The 9,737-nt window shown below is 32.5% G+C and overlaps 1 pseudogene; it reads right to left on the bottom strand.

Annotated features, from left to right (window-relative positions):
• Positions 1-978: 978 nt before the first annotated feature.
• LOC125854234 (agamous-like MADS-box protein AGL62) lies at positions 979-1,606 on the bottom strand (annotated as a pseudogene).
• Positions 1,607-9,737: the final 8,131 nt, after the last annotated feature.

Raw genomic sequence — 9,737 nt, 5'->3', positions numbered from 1 at the left:
GCAATGGTATAATCTGCACCTTTATTTCAATGCAAGTAGATATTCCAAAACAGATGTTTTACAGTTGAAGTTCCTTAAGGTATTGGACGTATTTTCAATTGAATATTATTTCTCGTGTAATACCTCAACTTGTACATTTGAGATATGAGTCTGGAAGAATTGAATAATTTGCTAATATATATATATATATATATATAATCTTCTTGAGGCAGAAAATCATGGTATTGAAGAAAAAACTTTGCTTTTCAATAACTTGAACATACTTTATCTTCATTATTCTCCTTTTGCTGTGGAAATCATAAGAAGAACTCCGAATCTAAAAGAGCTAAAGATTTTACAATCAATTGACCCGATTATGATTTTCTCTAGGGATATTTTCCTTAAATGGTAGTTGTATACCATGGGAAGTCATCACTTTGCTGGCTAATTTACCCAATCTCGAACGGTTTTATGCATTCGCTGGAATAGATTGGACACTAAATGAAGATGTTGTGTTTCACAAATTAAAATATCTACGAATTGTACAAGCAGATCTGCAAAGGAGGGAAATAGGCAACTTTGCGATGCTTGAGTAACTAATACTGCATGGGTTGCGTAATCTGGAGGAGATTCTTGAGAGTATTTTAGAAATAAATTCTAGCGCGATATATGATAATATAGGCATATCACGTTTTTTCTACAAGTTTGTAATATCTTCATATATGTTGATAAAGAAGAGATTATATGTTATGCAATTCAAAGGATAATATCAACATGACAATGGACTAATAACATAACATAAATAATTAAAATTTCTAACTTTGATTGAATCATAACAGATGAACATTATCTAATGAACACAACACTTAGTACTAACTTCCACTGAATCATAACTAATGAACATTTCATGATGAACACTTCAAATGACAAATGAACCTAGACATTTAATATAATATTTAAGTTTTTAATTTTACTTTCGACAATTCCATAACACGCACACTAGTAATTGGGAACTATGGATCCACTAACCCTATTAGCAAAGGGTCCACCAACATTGAGTCCATATGAAGAACTTTAGCTAGCACAATTTGGAGGAGTCCAGGCACTTCCCAATGTCTGAAATGGGAATGCATTATTATTCACCATTTGTGCCTCTTTTTCAACTTTTCGCTTTAGAATTTCCAATGCCTTCTTCAAGTGTTGAAGTTGGAATAAGTTAAGTTCTTCGATAGGAGATTCCCACCATACACCATCAGCTCTCTTTCTAATTTCTCAAAGGGATTCTCCGCGATTTTTCTCCATCTGGAGAACCCCCTCGAGGTTCATGAGCTTGGTATTGAGCTCACGAATACCAGCTTCTCTACAAGCCACGATTTGTTGATTGTGGACATAGTTATTTGGTGGAGGGAGGTTCCTCCCAAGTAACCTCTCCACCAACCTGTCCACGGTAGGGTGACCAAAGGAGAACACATTTTTGTCGTCAGGGGAAAATATCACAATGACAATTTCAGCACCACATAGCATACAAAGTTCACTAGCCTTAGAAAACGTAACTCCTAAAGTTACTCGCCTTCTTGATTTTCACCATGTCAACCCTTTGACGACCCTTGCTAATTTTTCTTGTCATGTCTAAACTATCACTAAGAAATTGTGAAAGTAAATTTGTGAGTTTTGGTCTTAACACCAACAACTTTATATAGGAAATTGTGTTTTAAGATAACTTGGGGAGCCTAGAAATTTATGTTCTTTCCTTTTTTGCATTGAAGAAAAGTATTGAAAATGAAAAACATTAGATTCACTTGCCCTTCATTCTTTGTCTCGGTAGATATATACCTTATTATCATAGATTCACTTCCCTTCATTCTTTTTCTCGGTAGATATAGATCTTATTATCATAACTAGAGGATAAATATTTTTCCTAATTAGAATTATATTATTGGATTGCACTTGACTGCCATTTTATTTGAGAACATTTTAAAAAATATATATATTAAATGATTAATAAAACCTTTAGGGGTCATTTGGTTTGAAGACAAGTTATGTGGGGATTAAATATGATGGGATAAGTTAGGTTGGGATAAGTTATGATAGTATTAGTTATGTTAATATTATTTCTTATTGGTTTTTTGGTTTGTCAAATATGCATGACATAATTTCTAAGAGTAAGCTGTGTGTTTACAAAAATACCTTCTAAGAATAAATTGTTTGTTTATAAAAGAGGGTTTAAGGGGGTAATTTTGTTATTTCACATTTTTATCCCGGGTTAACTTATTCCGGGATTAGTACACCACCCACAAGTAGGGATAACTTATCTCAGTCATAATTATTAATCCTGGGATAAGTTATCCCACACTTTGTAACCAACCAAAGAAATGATGGGTACTAAAATATTATCCCAGGATTATTTGTCTTTATCCGTCACACCAAATGACCCCTTAATGTTTTAATAGTAACACGAATTTTGCATTTACCATTGAATTTTTCTAGTCAAACATCATTTAGAGACCTATAATGTATCACATCAAGCATATGAGGGTGTTTGGATTTATAAATATTATTATTATTATTTATACCGCGGTTTAGTGCTCGAATTGGAAAGGTTTTCGCTTAATCACTTTTTGATTTTAATATACCGCGTTGTTCCGACAGAAATCTCATATTGTATATAATGTCCTGATGGAAAATTCGCAGATTTCTAGTAGACATTTTCACATTTATTTAAGGCTTATGATAAAAGGGAATTAGTTTACGACAGATATAGGAGTAGTTTTAAATATATACAATAAAGTAATTAGTTTACAACAAATATAACAAAGTTTTATTGACATAAAAATTAGCCAAAAATCATAGAAAGTATACATTGACTATACAATATAGCTCGTTGTAAGTTATCGAAAATAGACATTAACTATACAATATAGTTCATCTATACATGAGCTATACTTTTAATACACATTATATATACTCAAAAAGTTGATCGAAGGATCACTTAGTGTAATTATACCAAATAATTGTTTGAAGAAGAAAAAACAAGTATGACTAAAATGACAGCATTCATAATTTCACAAGTTAAAAATATCCTTCTTCACTCTCAGCAAGACAAAAACACTAATTATTTATTTAGAACTTAATATATATATATCAACAATACTGCATTCAATAAAGATCACAAACTCCATGTAGTGATATATTTGCCTTTTTAATTAGTAAATGTTAAATAACTCACATTTTAAATATTATATTGATTTGTATTTGATTTATTTAACAACAAACAACTCTCTCTAAATAATAAAATTTGTAAGCTAATTTATTTAAATAAATTTATTAGTACAAATATAAAACATAAAATACAGAAAATAAACAAAACCGTTAAAAGAATTTTGAGGGATATTTTTTTTTGCTTTACATAGATACCGTGGTATTAAATTCTATGTATTCCTAATATCACCAAATGTAAGGTATTAGTTATACATCATATATCATGTTGGTTGTGTAACTAATCCATGAATTAGTTATACATAGGCCTTAAATTCCTATCAAACATAGTACTAAATAATAACATACAAATACATGGACTGTTTCTCCTAACATTCCTTTCCAAACGACTCATTAGTATTTTTCAGTTTTTTGATGTTTCTACAACCTTTATAAACTTTGTCCTAATCAAACTTTCTTCTGCTTGTCTCTGCCCAACCTATGTTTTACCATAATCTGGCATTCCATTAGTGATGAGCTAACAAAGGAATTCGTACCAAAACACTAAATTTAAGCGTCATTGTCAACGCCAGCGATAGATGGCCTATGATCCATGCTGATGAACCACCACCAAAACCACCGTTGAACTATGCAACAAATTTTAATAAAGTAAAACACAAAATCACAATGCCTATCCCTATCAAAGATATTACTTCCATCAATGGAGACCCAACTATATTATGGGAGGAAGAAGAGTTTCACATCATGATCATTAAAAAAGATTTACAGTATGCTTCTCAAATTTTTTCTTATGGCTGGTCAAACCTAGAAAAGATTCGTAAATTGATCCTTTATGGTGTGAGATTCAAGCCTGAATGTAAGGAAGGATTCTTGAGTGATGGACACATACTAATTCGGCTTACCAATATGAATGATTACGTACATGTCATCTCAAAATCGACATATTTTTTGAAGGCTAAAGACTGATATAATATCAGATGTGACCTCTAAAGTGGGAACCCTAGTTCAACTTAGAGGAGGAAACTACTATTGCCTTAGCGTGAATCTCTTTTTTATCCCTATCACCTAACTTTTTCGTTAAAGAATCCTTGTTTACGATGGCCAAAGAAGTGGGAAAACCATTACATGTTGTCATGGCTACAATAAGCAAATCTAGACCTAGTTTTGTCATGGTAAAGGTTGAGGTCGACTTATTGAAAGAATTTCTCAAACAGATCAATGTTGGAGTTAAGAAGACATATTATGGGGAAAATATCTCAACATGGATAAAATTCTTATAAGATTACATGCCAAAGTATTGCAAATATTACAAACTCCAAGGCAGTGGCATGATTTTCGTTGAGGGGATTCAAAAAGATAGGTAAGCACACTAATAGTATTCACAAATAAGTGGATCGGGGCGGGTAAAATATAAACAGGTCGGATTCGACATAAGCAACTAAATAAAATTCAACTCTACCTCAACACAAACAATAAAATCAAGGAATTATGTGTTTGACATACAATTAAAATGAGTGCGAGAGAATGTATTTTTTTAAAAATTAATTATGGTCTAATCTCCATCATTGTTCTATGTATATGTTACTAGTATACGTACCCGCGTAATGCGTATATAGTATTAAAATATTATTTTTAATTTTTCTTATTGTGATATCTTGTTCGAGTATATTAAATCATACAAAAGTTCAACTATCATATTGTTCCTCATTAATGAAATGTAATCCCTCCCACTACAAGAAAAGCTGTTATTTAAGACCAACATTTAGGGACGAGTTAATAATCTTGTCTCAAAAAGTACATATATTAGGACGAGATTATATTCTCGTCCCTAATTCTATATGTTATTGTGAAGGTACAAAATCTAGTCCCTAAAGAAAGTTCTAACTGGTCCCAAAATCAAAATATGGTGAGAAGCAGGAAAAAGTGCATTTTTAATTTTCACAAAAACTCATCAGGCGCCAAAAAATTTACCCAAATAATTAGAACTCTTTTTTTTAAAAAAAAAAAACTCCTCTATTTTGGCAATAGAAAACACTTAATTAAGTTGCTTCATATTTTTGAATACACTGAAGCCCTAAATTGACTTCATCACATATCGATGCAGCAGCTCTTCAAATTGCAATTCACAATAATCTAACTTAACTTCCTTCCTTCTAGATTCCTACAGAAGAATCAAAATACATTTTTCCTGTCGACGTACCATTCTGCCAACGGTTCTGGTGTGGCTGTCATGAATGAGGAAAACTGAGTTGGAACCTTTCTTGTTCAATACTTTCAGTTTTCATATGCACATTCTCAAAATAGAGAAAGCACAGATTGTAGGTCATCAAGTTCGACCCTCTTCTGCGAGTTGATATATATATCTAATCAGTTCTTAGGTATGCCTCCTCAGCAACATTGAAATTTGTTTTTTTCTTGATTTCATTTTGTATTTGTTTTGTTCAAATATCTCTTTATATTCTTCTTCACTACCTGATTGTTTTCTGTATGTGTATAATTAGCCAAAGATTATTGAGTTGGGATTCTGAGTTAATAATCTTTTTTTTAAGTATATGCTAGTTTGTAGCCAAAACTTTATTCATTGAATTGTAGATTAGAAACCTGTGTATATTTGACTATTGGAATTCAATAGAATATATTGGCTTTAATACCAAATAATCCTCAATAAAGTAACGAATATCATTTATTCAGATGCAAAAATCTAGTTGAATCAATTGTCATAGAAGGCTTAACAATTTAGTAATTTAAGAAAACTATTATAAGTAGCATACTATAGAAAAAAGATATGCCTCTTACGCCTTGCCAAAATACAATTTAATAAATACCCTGTATATGCAATATGTCACAATTATTTGATAAAAAATGTGAGCTAGTGTAAAGAATGAAAAGTACATGTAGTATGTTGTTCCCTGAAAGTGACACCAATTTATAGACACTGAGATCATACTTAGATTTTATTGCAATATTGAGAATAAGATAGAAGGTATATAAATCAACTAGAGATTTGTTATCTAATTAAGTCAAACAACAGAGATAACTCAATTCGCGACTGTAATATGAGTTCATTGGGAGTATAATCGTGGAGAGTTATTAAGCAACAAAAAGTGGATCACATGTGGGTAGTTGTTGAGGTAACAAATGTAGTGTGGGCACTTGGCCCTTTTTTCGTGGTTCTTAACTTCCATCCAAGTCTAAAATACTATCCGCTCTACGTTCAGAGGCTGAATTACTATCCACTCTACGTTCAACTTGAGAGGAAAATAATTTTTTTAATGATCACTTGTCTATCATAGAAATCGAGATAGAAAAAGGAGGAAAAAGGCAAGAATTCTTCACTGCTCAAAAATCACATATCTCGCATATGACATTATTTGTTTAAACGGAAGAACCGCTATTTCATTTTTTCTGATCAAGTAAGTAATATTATACTCCAAATTTTAATATACTTTGTTGATTTGTGTATAGTCACTTTAGAAGTTGCTCAACTTCAACCGTCTATAGTCACTGCTTCACATACTCTTCTTGCTCTACTTTAAATACGCTTCATTGCATAGCTGATAGGCATGTTGTTGTTTATGTTTCTTGCATTTGTAATTTTACAAGAATCAATTGCTTAACAGAGGAACAATTAGTTAACAAGACTTCTTTCCACTGCTGTACATTTTGTTTGTGCAGTTTTTTACACACTTCTCTGCATAACTATCGGATATTTTGTTATCGTTTCTTGTACTTGCAATTTAACAAACATCAATTTCTTAATAGAGGAACCATAAGTTCACTAGACTTTTGTCAATGTTGGATATCTTCTTCTTTATTTATTTTTCCACACTTTTCTGCACAGTTACATGAAACTAGACTTCCTTTGTTCATTATTTTCTTTGTCTGAAATAATTGATAAGTAAATGAATACAATCCCAAGTTGATGAGTGCTACCTAGCACATGTTTTCTTCTTCTTGTAGATCATTTTAGTTGGAATTTGTATGCACCTCAAACTTGTAGGTTCTTCTAATCATCAAATTCCAATGTGGGTATCCATAATATCTCCTAAATATCTACTCTCTATAACCATTTCCCTCGCTCGATAATTTTTTATATGTTGTAGAAAATTATCCTCAAGGAGTTATCTCCAGTCATTTGTGACCACAAAAGCTGATAAAAATTAACTCTTCCGCCATCTTGTTTGTGTAGCATTGTCGCTGAAGTCTTAGAGCTGCAGGATGTTTTTCCACAATTTATGGTGATGAGAACTGGTGTTTCTCAACCAAAGAGTTGTGTGATGTCTCATATCCTCCATCACCCATCGAATCCTAGTAGTCATGGCACATAGCCAAGAAAGATGTTGATTATTAATATGCTTAGAATACCTTTACCATGACAGAACTTCATACTACGAAGCTAAATTCAATATTACACGGCCTATAATAGCACATTCCGAATATAGTACATGATAACAACTACATCTACTTCAAATTATCTGAACATAGAATGCTTGTCACACACAGCTTATTTATTGACGATTCTGTATGTTTTGGTACAACTTAAGTAGTGATGCATATAAGTACCATCAGAACTTATATCAATCTTTATTCAGCTTTAGAACATCTTAGGCTATTGTCTAGTTGTTACCTCGCCCTTCTCCATTTATTTTTTAATTACCTGGCAATCATCACCTCTTGTTAAAGTTACTAGACAACTCACAAAACAATAATTCAACTCTTCAAAAGTTAGATTTTCCTCACTTCCTAAAGTTAGTTCATATTGATAGTATGTCCGTTGATGTCTTCCTACCAACTTTACCATCATTGCCCCATCCAAAATTGGCAACTCCAAATTTTTCAGCAGCTTAACCATCATCTTTAGCAAATAGCTTCAGCCCCGATCAGCTATCAATGCTTCTTTAACAACTGTCAATTTGCTAGCAGCTTGTTTTAATACTACAGAGATAGCTAAATTTAATTTCACACTTGTAACACCTCTATTTTGAGGTAATATTGATACCACCATTGACCCACAAAAATATGTTGAGCTTTTGGTCAAGTTAGCAATGAATCCAGAAGCTTGTGAAAACTCCCTGAAACATTAAAATAACAATTGCACAGACCTGCTCTCACCTTTGCAGAATAAGAAAAATCCATGAGTAAAACGAATCTATGTGACCTTTGTAGACATGTTTCTGGCAAACGGGAATTTGTAGTTTCAACTGCATTTTTGGTTAGTTGTTATTGCAATTTCAACCAAGTGTTTCTTGTAGTTCAATATGAAAAATCCATGGCGTGGTTACTGCATCTGAAAGCCTTTTTACTAATTTTCTCTTGTTAGTGCAGCTTGTTGATGTTTCTGTCGAATTGATGAATTTTACACTTCTTTTGCGGTGAGCACTTTAACTAATTCTAGTGTAAGTTCATATATGTTATTATATAATAATATGTATTTATCATCTTTGCAAAATTTTGTTCTTTCAGGTTTTTGAAGCTTGAAGTTACAAGTCAAGATTAAAGTTTAGAAGATGCACAAGTTCACTATTATTTTGCTAATGACGTTATGTAAAACATGATAACATACTATCTTGGGATGTTAATTGATAAAGTTTTTTTGAGCAACTATCCAAATTATATCTATAGTCCTTTTATATAGAATTTTTATCAGTAGAAATATTATATTTAGTGATGAAAACAGTATGTACAGTTGGTGGAAAGTTAACGAACTAGTTGCTTGTCTCTAAAGGTTAATCTAGGACGAGAAAGTTCCTCATCTCTAAAGGTTAATCTAGGACCAGGCAATTCCTAGTCTCTAAAGATTAATCTAGGACAAGGTTTTTAGTTGTCGCGATATAGTTATTTAGGACCAGATAGTTACTCATCGCAAAAAATATAATGGTCGCGGATAGCTACTTCTCAAATATGAAAATTGCCTAATTGGGACAGGATTCACGGTCTCTAGAAGTACATTAGCGACCGTATAAAATGTCGCCTCTAATAACATTTAGCGACCAACTATAGCAACCCGTCGCAATTAACCTTTAGCGAAGAAGCCTATTGGGACGGGTGGCGACCAACATTTTACCGCCGTAATTAGACATGTGCGACCAGATATAGACATTTAGGGACGAGATTTCCCGTCCTTATAGGCAGTTTTCTTGTAGTGGCCCCCTACCCCTCCCCTCATACCCTCACCCCATAACTAATTTTACGTGAATAAACTGTAACATCTCGCACCTAGAAACGACTATAAAGAGTTTAAAATATGAAAATATTGATTTTTTTTGGAAAGAATAAGGAAATCTGGAAATTTTGTCTAAGTTAAGAAAGTAAGTTTTGACCATTTTAAAACAACCATAACTCCTAGCTTAGGATGAGTTAGGAGCAGATCTTGATATCGTTGGAAATCCCTTGGAGAGATCCTTCCAACGCCGCCAAGTTTGAGCGATTTCGACATCATATGTGTGAGTTATGTCCTTTGGACGTTGGGCTGTTGGAATACAGAATTGTCTAATCCGTATTTAGGGAAAGGCAAAGTAGTCTTTTCTCTAATTTATTTCCTA

Source organism: Solanum stenotomum, chromosome 2 (genome assembly GCF_019186545.1).
Source record: "Solanum stenotomum isolate F172 chromosome 2, ASM1918654v1, whole genome shotgun sequence".
Taxonomy (NCBI): Eukaryota; Viridiplantae; Streptophyta; class Magnoliopsida; order Solanales; family Solanaceae; genus Solanum; species Solanum stenotomum.
Note: the sequence above shows the minus strand (reverse complement) of the source record. Positions and strands in the feature narration are given on the sequence as shown.